This window comes from Cavia porcellus, unplaced genomic scaffold (assembly GCF_034190915.1).
Source record: "Cavia porcellus strain 051 isolate PalLab524CR breed Dunkin Hartley unplaced genomic scaffold, mCavPor4.1 scaffold_6, whole genome shotgun sequence".
In the NCBI taxonomy this organism is placed as follows: Eukaryota; Metazoa; Chordata; class Mammalia; order Rodentia; family Caviidae; genus Cavia; species Cavia porcellus.
Window position 1 is genome coordinate 5,645,624 of NW_026947489.1, and position 10,650 is coordinate 5,656,273.

General features: G+C 40.0%; 1 long non-coding RNA gene across 1 annotated transcript in view; it reads right to left on the reverse strand.

Annotated features, from left to right (window-relative positions):
• The window catches only part of LOC134476232 (uncharacterized), a 41,801-nt gene extending 33,383 nt beyond the window's left edge, over nt 1-8,418 (reverse strand). Inside the window, exons 1-4 of the long non-coding RNA XR_010047804.1 lie at nt 8,273-8,418; nt 5,399-5,572; nt 4,315-4,430; nt 455-2,865 (exon numbers count right to left, since the gene is read on the reverse strand). This is a non-coding gene — a long non-coding RNA (uncharacterized LOC134476232). The remainder of the gene's footprint in view (nt 1-454; nt 2,866-4,314; nt 4,431-5,398; nt 5,573-8,272) is intronic.
• Nucleotides 8,419-10,650: the final 2,232 nt, after the last annotated feature.

Genomic DNA, 10,650 nt, shown 5'->3' on the forward strand with positions numbered 1-10,650 from the left:
TGTCAATACACTATGATGTTTATAAAATATTGTTGCTGTACATGTTACTGTGGCCAATTATCCTTTTGGTTACTAGGAAAATAAGTAGGCTGGTGTATCAATTAATGAATAAACAAAGCCATATAATTTTAGAATTTTTTGTTTGCCCAATTCAGTTAACAGCATGCTCAGATCTGAAATCCATGAGCCATTTATCGACTGAGCCCTGACTTCGGTCCAGGCTACTTGCGAATACAGGGTGTTGGGCACAGTCATCTTAACGTGCACAGCATTTCTCCTGTGCTTGTGATGATAGTGCTGTAAATAAGCCTACTGTGCCGCCGGTTAGCACAGCACCTGCGATGATGGTTTCTACTTTGTAGTTGACATTAACAGGAAAGATATAGGTTACAGTTTATGCATTGCATGATGCATAATTATAACGAAGCAGTGGGCTCCGAGGGGAAAGGCTTACTCTGGCTCACATTTGGAGGTTTCGGTCCACGCGGATGGTCCCATCCCTTTGAGCCTGGGGTGGCTCCTCATGGCGGGAGCATATGGAAGCACAAAGGCACTCGGCTTATGGCTTGGACATGAAAAAGGAAGAAGACAGAGAGGTCACACCATTCCCTGTCAGGGGCATGCCCCGCTTACTCAAAGCTCCCACTAGGCTCTGCCTCTTAAAACTTCCACCATGGAATTTGGGAATTATTGGGTTATTTGGGAAATAACCCAGACCCAAACTGTAATATACTACATATGCATTTCAGCATCATTCTTTCCGGGTAACTTCTTATTCCATTTTCCACACATTTTGAAATTCTGATGTTCAATTTCTCATCTTTTATACACTGCTTATATCATCATATTAATGCAGTTATTAGTTTAGCTGTTTTAAAATTTTTATACTAATGATGTGAATGGCTATGCAGCATAATTACAACAGCAGAACATTCTGATTTGGCATAGTTACTCTTATCAGTGAGTTTTACAACTATCCAAAGTTTTGGTCTTACTTATGAATGTTTCTTTCAGTTTTAAGAACTCCTTTTCAAATGTCCTATAGGACAATTTAGGTGGCTATATGTTTCTCAGGTTTTGTTAGTCTGGGAATTAAATTTTCCTATTAAAAGACAGAGTGAATAACTGAATAAAACAACAAGACCCAAATTTACATGTTGTTTGGAAAAAAAACCACCACCACCCACAAAACACTCCAGCCCTGAGGACATACACAGTACGAACATTAAGGGGTGGAATCAGATAAGACATGCAAATGGAATAAAGGCAGGAGCAGGCAAGCTTTGGCTGAATTAAAAAGACTTTAGGCTGGGGATTTAGCTCAGCAGCATAAGCACCTGCCTTGCAAGTGTGCAGTTGTGAGTTCGATCCCTGGTACTGATAAAAAGGAAAAAGACAAAAAAAAAAAAAAAGACTTTAAAAGAAATAAAATGTAAGGAAGGCCATTATATAAAGATAAAGCTATCAATTTGGCAAGAGGAAGCAACAATTTTAAATATATATGCAACCAGTATCAAGGCACATAAGCATATAAAGCATTCTTGAATCATCTTGCCTGTGCCATATCTGAATGTCCCCATGCACGTCCATTGCTAAGAGTGTAGGCTTCCTGTTCATGTGCAGGGAAATTGAGGTAAATGGGCCTGGGCTCCTCTGTGGCCAGAAGCTGAGAAGTCATGAGATGTTGCAGTATGGATGTGGGACTTATATTTTGGTCATTTGACAATATTTGGCCATGAAATAATCTGTGTATATAACCCAGAACTCTCTATTTAGCGGTATCTTACACAGATTAAAAACACACAGTGATAAATTTGGTGTAAAAGTATACAGAGAATGTTCGGACTTCTGTTCTCTTATTTGTTAACATGTCCTAACCTGTAACAGATTCTGCCCTTGCCTAAAGACTTTTCTAGACGGTTAGACTTTGATCTCATTTGGAACTTAGACTAAGTATGCTACTAGTTTTATGGCACCCATAGGGCTTATTTCCCAAAGATGCACCTGTGGAACGGTTTGTTCACTACAGAATGTGCTCCTCTTGGGAGCCCAGCAGGTGTTAGTGCTCTGGATACCACCGCGATGCACAAATCCATATCTCCGTACCTGAGCCTGACTTGGTTTTAGGGGCCTTTTGCGATGTGTTACAACTGTCTCACCTAATAACTAACTAACCCAATCCAGTTAACGAATGAGTGACGTTTGCAGGTGAGACTATTTGAAAGGAACCTGGGAAAATAAGTCAGAATGTCTTTTTAAACCAAGGACTGAAAGATAATAATTCACACTAAAATACAAATACGGTAACAGCTGTTAGTTAAATGGCTAAAAAATGAAAAAGCAGACGGCAGTGTAAACATTACAGGCAAAACAAATATTCTAAGGCAAAGCCTGAAACAGCAACGTGCTGTTGGTCAGCTAGCAGTGCGATTTCAAGATCCCATTTTTATACAAAGTACCTGAATGAGGCCCTTAAGATCGAAGGCTGATCAGGGAGCCGCTGCACTTACCCCCGAGCCCCCACAGAAGAGGCAGGGCTCAGCTGTGCTGGAGGGAGCCCCGCCTTTCGTGGGTGGAGCCTGGAAGAGCCCCGCCCACCCGGGTTTCTGTTTGTACTGGAACCAGCTGGAGTAAGACATAATAAAGTGGAGTTGTGGCATCAAATATAATTTAGTGAAAATGTATTAACGAGAAAAGTAGGCCATATGTTGAGTATGCTGAGTTTCAAAGGGATGCTAGAGAAATAATAAGCAATATTTAAAAGTTTAAAAGTTTCCTCTACTTACGGTACAGGTCAGGATGTTTGTGTAGGGCAGAACATCTCGGTGATTCTTCTGTGTTCTTCACTACAGAATAGTGAGCAGACTGTGGAGAGAAACTTGTTCAACAATCACTAACAGAATTTGCATAGAGAAAACTAAAATGAGAGACGGTGGGGGGGGGGAGGGAGGGAGGGAGAAAGAGGGAGCCTGACACGGAAATGGTACATAACAGAATACACACAAAAGGATGAATTTGTAGAATTCACAATAAATGTTCCAGGAGGCTGTATACTCCCAGGGGAAAGACCTTTAACCTCCCAATACACACAAAATACATTCCGGGCTGAGACCCTCTATCTAGAGACATTTTATCCAGCGTTACAACACACGTTAGGAAAATAACTTCCTGAAAATGAGGTCAGGTACAATGTTTAAAGTGAGGCTCTCCGTGTAGCAGAAGGGTATTCTAACAGCTGATATGAGCAAAACGTCTAGAGACAAACTAGGACCAGCTCAGGCTTTGGGGCTCTTCTCCTGCAGTACGGTAGCATCAGGACTGCACCGTGGAAGCAGGGTGGTAACGGCGCCTGCCTTTTGAGCTGCTGTGAGAAATAAGTCAATCAGTTCCACAAAGTGCCTGTCAGGTGACAGGTCTGACTGAACACTAAGTTAGCATTTATTTATACCATTTTTCCAAAGTTGTGCAATTCTTCCTAATTATAAACTGCTTCACTGTCTTAATAGCAATTAATAAAACCACTGAAAAGTCTTAACATTTAGACTTTTTTATCTAATGTTTAAAGAAAATTGTTTTCTATCATAAATATTTGTTTGCTGCCGCTCAGATCCTAATGTGAAGATGGGAAGATGACACAATAAATGTTTTTAAAAATGTATTTTAAATTTGTGTGCATTCAGATCAGTTCTTCTGAGTCTTTTTCATTTCACCTCGTTAACAATTTCATGACATTATCATCCCCTATGGTCATGTGAAGCTGTTATGATGCAGCGTTTCTTAAGCAAGGTTTGCATTATTCCTGTGGGTTGGCATTTCCCTCCTCCTGGCAGCTCTTCTCCGAGTTTTAACCCCGACAGTATCACTAGGACTTGCCAAGGACGGACTGCAGGCCACGTTCCTGTGCGTGTGCTGAACAGCCTGCACACTGGCTTCTGGCCAATAATATTTTTCCCAGAGTCAGTTTTACAATGTGTCCCCCTTTTCACGACATAAAAATGTACTCTATATACTGGGAAAAACTATTTTTTTCTGTGACTTCTAAGTTCACATATAAAGTCGAAGTAAGTAGTCTTCCTCTTTTAGCCTATTAATGAGGAAACATGCTTACATATATAAAATGACCAATCGCATTTCCCATTCACCTAGTTATTTTGGTTATCATTAGACTATTACAATTACTATTCGTATTTTAAAGTGAATTCCTACACTTTAATATTGTTTCGGCACCCATTTGAATACCAGGGCAGCTCTCAAATCTCCAGATGAGGGCATGGCCCTCTGTGTCCATGCATTTGGCCCTGACAGATGTGTTACCTCTTTTCTGGGTGCTACTTAGCTGTTGCTTCACTCATTCTGTGGGTTTCCCTCTTCTGGGTCTCACTTGACCACCACAGGCTCACTGCTTGGACAGTCGGACGGAGACCTTCCACCTGCATGAAACAGTATTTCATGAAAGGATATGACACGTTTCCAGAATCAAATTTATGAAGTTAATGCTGGAATTTATTCAGACAAGTATCAAGTATAAATTGAAAGCAAAACACTACAAATATATACAGAGACAATTTATGAATTATATTTCAAAAACCCACTGAAGTGGAAAATACAAATGTTTTCTAATGACTTCCAAAAAGTGGTATTGGGGTGAATGGAAAATAAGGTGACTTTAATTTTTTTTAAAAAATTCACTTTAGGGGGCTGGGGATTTAGCTCAGCGGCATAAGCGCCTGCCTTGCAAGCAGGCAGTTGTGAGTTTGATCCCTGGTACCGATAAAAATGAAAAAGACAAAAAAAAATTCATTTTAGTAAGAGACACATTGCCATGATTTCTCCTCAAAATGCTGCCCTTCCTTCAAGCCCACTTGTCCCACTGCATTTGACACTTTCTGAAGCAGCTTTAGAAGTCCTTTTTGTGGCTTTCTTTAGCTGTGCTATTGTGGCTACGTTAGTATCCTCAGCAGATTCCAAACATTACCCTCCCTGTCACTGTGACTTTGCAGAAGAGCGAGAAGACTTTGGTTCCAGATCTGGCAAATAAGACATGTTTTCCTCACCTGCTTTTCCTTCACGTGGCACAGCCGCGGCACACTCTGTTACTTTTAACTCCTAAAGGTACTTGATAAAGAAGACAAAGAGAAGGCCAGAGCAGCAAGGACCCTGGGAAGAGGGCGGGTAAGCTGAAGTGAGAGGGAGCTTTGGAGGAGAGTTAAAGGCAATGTGTCTCACTGTAACAGTTTTGAACTTTCAATATACATTGTGTATGTTGATTATGCCTCATAGCTTTAGAATTTCGACCCACACTTGAAGATATTTACAGTGCTGTTCTGAAAAGGCTCCCTTGTAATTTAACTGTTTAATCCATGTAACTATATATCAAGTTATCTCTTATTCTGTTTACCTTTTCAATCACATGAACGAAAAACATACAAGTCATTTGAGAATAGTCACCACAGAGGTGGAAGCATCCTCTGCTTGGCAAATGTCTCAATCCGCTTCTTTGTTGGTTTGTTCTGTCCTGTTCTTTCTGTGTATTTGGAAATCACAACGTGCTTCAGTGGGTCCCTGAGGAGCGCTGTGGAGAAAGAAGAAATTAATGCCACCCATGCTGTGAGGTGCTGGCTGAGTTTGCACCTTTGATACAGCACCAGGAAAGCTGAATAAGGAAGAAGCTCAGTGTCAAACATTTGACCAGCGCACTCTATGACATCACAATCCATGCAGCCACGTGCAAGGACAGCAGGGCTCCTTTCTGGTGATGTGGAATCGTAGGATGTTTTCAATGACATCCTCGTTAAATCTGGTCACAGTTATCACGTACTCTGCACTGTGTCCTCTGTGTCTGTTACGTTGTGCCCGTGTGGTTCATGTCCATCATCGTTTTCTGCTAACTCTGAGAAGTGAAAACCCATTAACATTAGTGTGCCACTTTGAGGATGTAACTCTGTGTTCAGATCTACAAGCCGCCCTATCCTGCATGTGTGTACGCAGTGTCAGGTGGAGAAATGCATTCCTAGTGTACAGCATGGCAGGTCATGTTGTAGCGGATGATATGAAGAGGTAGAAAGGAACGGAGGCAATGATTGCTTACTTTCTAAAAGGGGAAGATGATCAAGAAAGGGAACGAGGGAGGAGGGAAAGGGAAAGGGAGGAAGAAAGGAATTAAGATGTGTTACGTGCCTATGCCAACGCCACACAAGGAATGTAAACCTCATGCACTGCAAACATGCACTAGTAAAAAATTAAAGAGAACTCCAGTTAATGACAATATGAACAGAAAACATTTCCATGTGTTTATGTTTTGACTGCTTGCCCTGAGGAGAGAAATAAGAGTTTGGGGGCTGTGTGAAAGCTTTTTTAAAAAAATTACCAATGTCTAAATAAAGGGGCTAAAAATCTGCTGTCACTGATATCAGAAGGGAGAAAAGTGGTCCAGGTCATGTTTCCTTCTCACTTAATGTCTGCAGGGCACAGAAATCCATTTTCTCACAGAACGTATGAATAGAGGATGGAGAAGCCCCTTGGTTACAGCACATAAAACAAGGATTCCTGTCCTTCAGATGTCCGTGGAGGGTACTGAGGTGTTGGCTGAGCCCGCAGTTGTGTGGACGTGAGTCGTAGTCCTCTTTGCTGTGAAATTCTTTTTTCTCCAGTACGTGTGTCGAGTCTGTGTCTGTCACTTAGACCACTTTATAAAGGGACATTAAATCATGCTGATAATTTATTTGTTGTTTTGTCATCATCAGATTTCACTGTCAATGTACACGACATTCCGACTACTAACCGCCTTCAACTGACAAATGCCTGGCATCTAACCCTGATTTCCACAGCTTAACCTGCTGCTAGGACAGGACTATTCTGTGACTCGTGAGCTTAGCAATGAATACAATTCGAGGGTGTAACTAACAACAGAACATGGTGACACGGGCAAAAAGCAAAGCTGCGCCTACACAATGAAACCTTCCTTATCTGGATGTTTTTGGGAATTCTTGAAAGGAGAACTGCGTTTTTTGTGGGTAGCAGAAATTGAACTCAGGACCTCATGCCTGCCAGGCAGGTCTGCACTGCTGAGCTATATACATGTTCCCCTACTTTTTTAGTACAACTGTATTTTGAAAATTTAAGAAGAAATTAAATATTTCCTGATAAGATTCTGTGTGGATCCAGAACGGTACTTTCTGTTTGCGTTTTCTGGAAGCTCTCACCACGGTGCCACAGTTCAGGTCCCACAGAGCCCACGTGGTACAGGCTTGGTCCACGCCTGGCACTACTGGAAGGGAATTGCAACTACAAGAGTTGGGGGCTGCTGTGATATTTTCCTTCCTGGTGTCATGACCTTGGGGACTGTGGGAGCCCAGTGTCCTTTCCTCTGTCTCTCCATCCTGTCCATAAGAGGAGCAGCATTGAACACTGCATGCTCCTTGACAGGTGCCACCTCACCACTGGCCTAACGCACCGGATCCACCTGGTTATGACCTGATACCTCCAGACTTGTGGGATAGAATAATACTCTTTGTTAGTTTATTTTCTTAAGGGTTTTCATAAAGAAATGGACACCTGACAGTTTCATAAGACTCTTCTTGTCCAGAAGTCATAAATTTCAAAAAAATTTCAGCAGGATATGCATAATAATTATCATACAATATTTGCAAATGGAGTTTTGGAGACATGTGAGTTAATGGATCGTGTATTTGGATACGTAGCTGCTTGGACTGAAACTGGTGACTACTAACAGGGTTATGTTGGAATAGGAAAAAAAGGGGGGTTGTCACAGGACTTAGGGGATTTTTCTGAAGCAGACACTGCTGTCTTCAGAATGCTGGGCAGTAACAAAACCTGCTCAGATATTCTCACTCTATGTTGATTTCTTTCCTGATGGTCAGAAGCTTTTTAATGTATTTGGGGGGATAGCTGTACTAATTAAATATCATATAAAGAATATTAATTTGAGGTAATTATACATTTATCAAAAGTATTTATCAACTTGCGAAGACTGTTGATTCTATCCTTTATATTCCTAGAATCAGAATGTGTTATGTAACCAAAGCACATTTATGTGAATTTAAATTGATTATAGCACAAAAGTACTCACTCAAACACAGAATTTCTTGTTTTACTATTTTTCTAGAAATCTTCCCTTCTATCCATTTCAGAACTCATTCAAGATAATAGGGGTTAATGGAGTTGATTTCCTGACATGTTGGCTATGCATTGGTGGTTGTTTGACATATTACCACATAATCAAACAGTTTAAAGCCTAACATGCATTACTCACAGCATTTCTGGAGTCGGGAGTCCAGATGTGTACTGCAGGCTTGACTGTGCACTGAAGGTTCAGGCAGCAAAAGACCCTATTCTCTGCTCATACTATTGTGATTAGGATTCAGTTCTCTGCCAAGGTCAAGATGATTCCACTGGTAACTGCGTATAAACATATGGAATTAATAACACACATCTGCAGATGTTACAACCCCTCAAAAACAAGTCCAAAGAAACAAATTAAAGGGGAAACAAAAATATTTCTTCCCTAACTAGAGGAGGTGATATTTTGATAGTAATAGTAAGCAAAGACTTTTCAAGAAAAGAAATTTGCAGGCTTTTATGACTACAGATGTGAAACTCTTCGAAGAAATATTACTAAACAATGATGAGCAAAAGAAGAAAGCATCAAAAACTGTGAGCAAGGTCACGTGATCCCTGATACAAGTCTGTCCTGACACACGGAAACAAGAGGCATGATGTGGAAAAGGAAAGAAAGTCATTGCAAAAGTCAGAGAAAATATTGGACAAAGCCAAATCCAGATTTTTGACTGAAAAACATGTCATTAATTAGGTATAGAGAGAATATTTCTTCCCTTAAAATGGAATCTCAATAAATTCGAATAGCATCTTACTGTAGCACAAAGGACTCACTTTGCTGACATCAAAAATCAGAGAAAGATCCCATTCTTGTCACTTCCACTCAGCACTATGCTGGAGGCTGTCACGTGGCTATGCAAAGAGAAAAGTGAACAAAAGTCATCATATTGCTTATGATTTTCCATATGGAAACAAACTCAACATCTATTTGTCAAAAATGTAATCTTGTCTATAAAATCCAATAGAATAAAATTTTTATTAGACTTGAATAATAAACACAACAAAGTTAAATATATATAATCCTTATGAAAATGTATTTCTACTCCTACCCCAAGAATTAACAATAAAAAATAAAACTTAGAAAACAATTACCTTCAAAACTGGGAAGGGGAATGAGGGGAGGCTGGGGAGGTGGTGAAAAATGATCAAGAAGGTGTATATATTTATCCAACCTGCAATACAAAAGTGAGTATTATCCCTCAGAAATGTGTTACAATAATAAAAAGAAGCAAAGTAAAATGAAAGAAAATTAAATAAATAAAAATAATCTATGCATTGTGACTACCATTTCCTATGCATTATTACTATTAGGGCCAATTAGAAACTTCCTAATAAAGTCTTCCACTTATTTCTCCCTGTGGATTAGCTTACCATCTGAGTGACAACCTCTCTGAGAGGTCCGATGCTGATGATACCATTGGGAGATATCAAGGGAAGGTTCCCCCCATATCCCTGAAAGTGTCCTGAGAACCATCATACTATGGCTACTTTCTGGTCCACAGTATCTTGACACTATCAGTGTTAAGATGAATCTCTGTTTTAGAGACTTCAAAATATATACCCTAACAGTAGTGAAGCAGACATGGTTTCTTAGTGAATGTCAGATTTGCAATGGAGAACAACTGGAGCTCGTCCATAGCTTCTGGTTTGTCACCACAAACCAGACCACCACAAAAACTGTGGTTTCAAAGAAGTTGACCAATAGTGTGATATCTACCTACTACCTACATATTACAACAGCAGAGTTATTAGAATACTGGAATTCATTTAATATTTAACACTCTACACTTCTGGAACCAGCTCATTAAATGCACCGCTGCTAAATGAGCAACTGTAGGTATTATGTACATTGCAATATTCAGACCATTACAATATTCAACCAAGAAATGGTCAAAGGAAACTCCAACTTAAATTCTTTGCTCTTTATTCTTATCTTGTATGGAAGTAATATAATTCACAACAGAACATAAAACTACAGTATTGTATTATGCAGTGCAATCACCAAAAGTTAAAGTGCTATGTAAACAAAGTATATTGTACAAAGATATTGAAGATCTACAAGGAAGATGTACAAAACTACAGAAAAGTGGGTGTTAAATCTGAGTGGCAGGTTGTAAAGTTCAAACAGCATACCTTGGTTGTAGGTCTGACCATTCATTGAACAGGTAGGTGGTCATGCAAGGAATATTTGTATTTCATATGTTATACTTAATTCTCACAATTCTGTCTTGTCTTAGCATACATATTGAAAACAGAGTAGCTTGTCTGTAACTAGAAGGTGGCCTCACTTTTAGTTGCTGCCAATCCAATCCAAGGCCCTTGGGTCCATCAGCAGGTCTTAATTATCCATGACATGGTTTCGAGGTCTCTATCTAGTAACACTTATTTCAGGAGATTTGATTCAGATATCTACCTGTTACAAACTTCTATGGGATGCAGCAGACAATATCTTTCACTAGAACCATTGATCTCACATGGCACCTGCACAAATCCATAGCAGTCACTTCTCTGGCA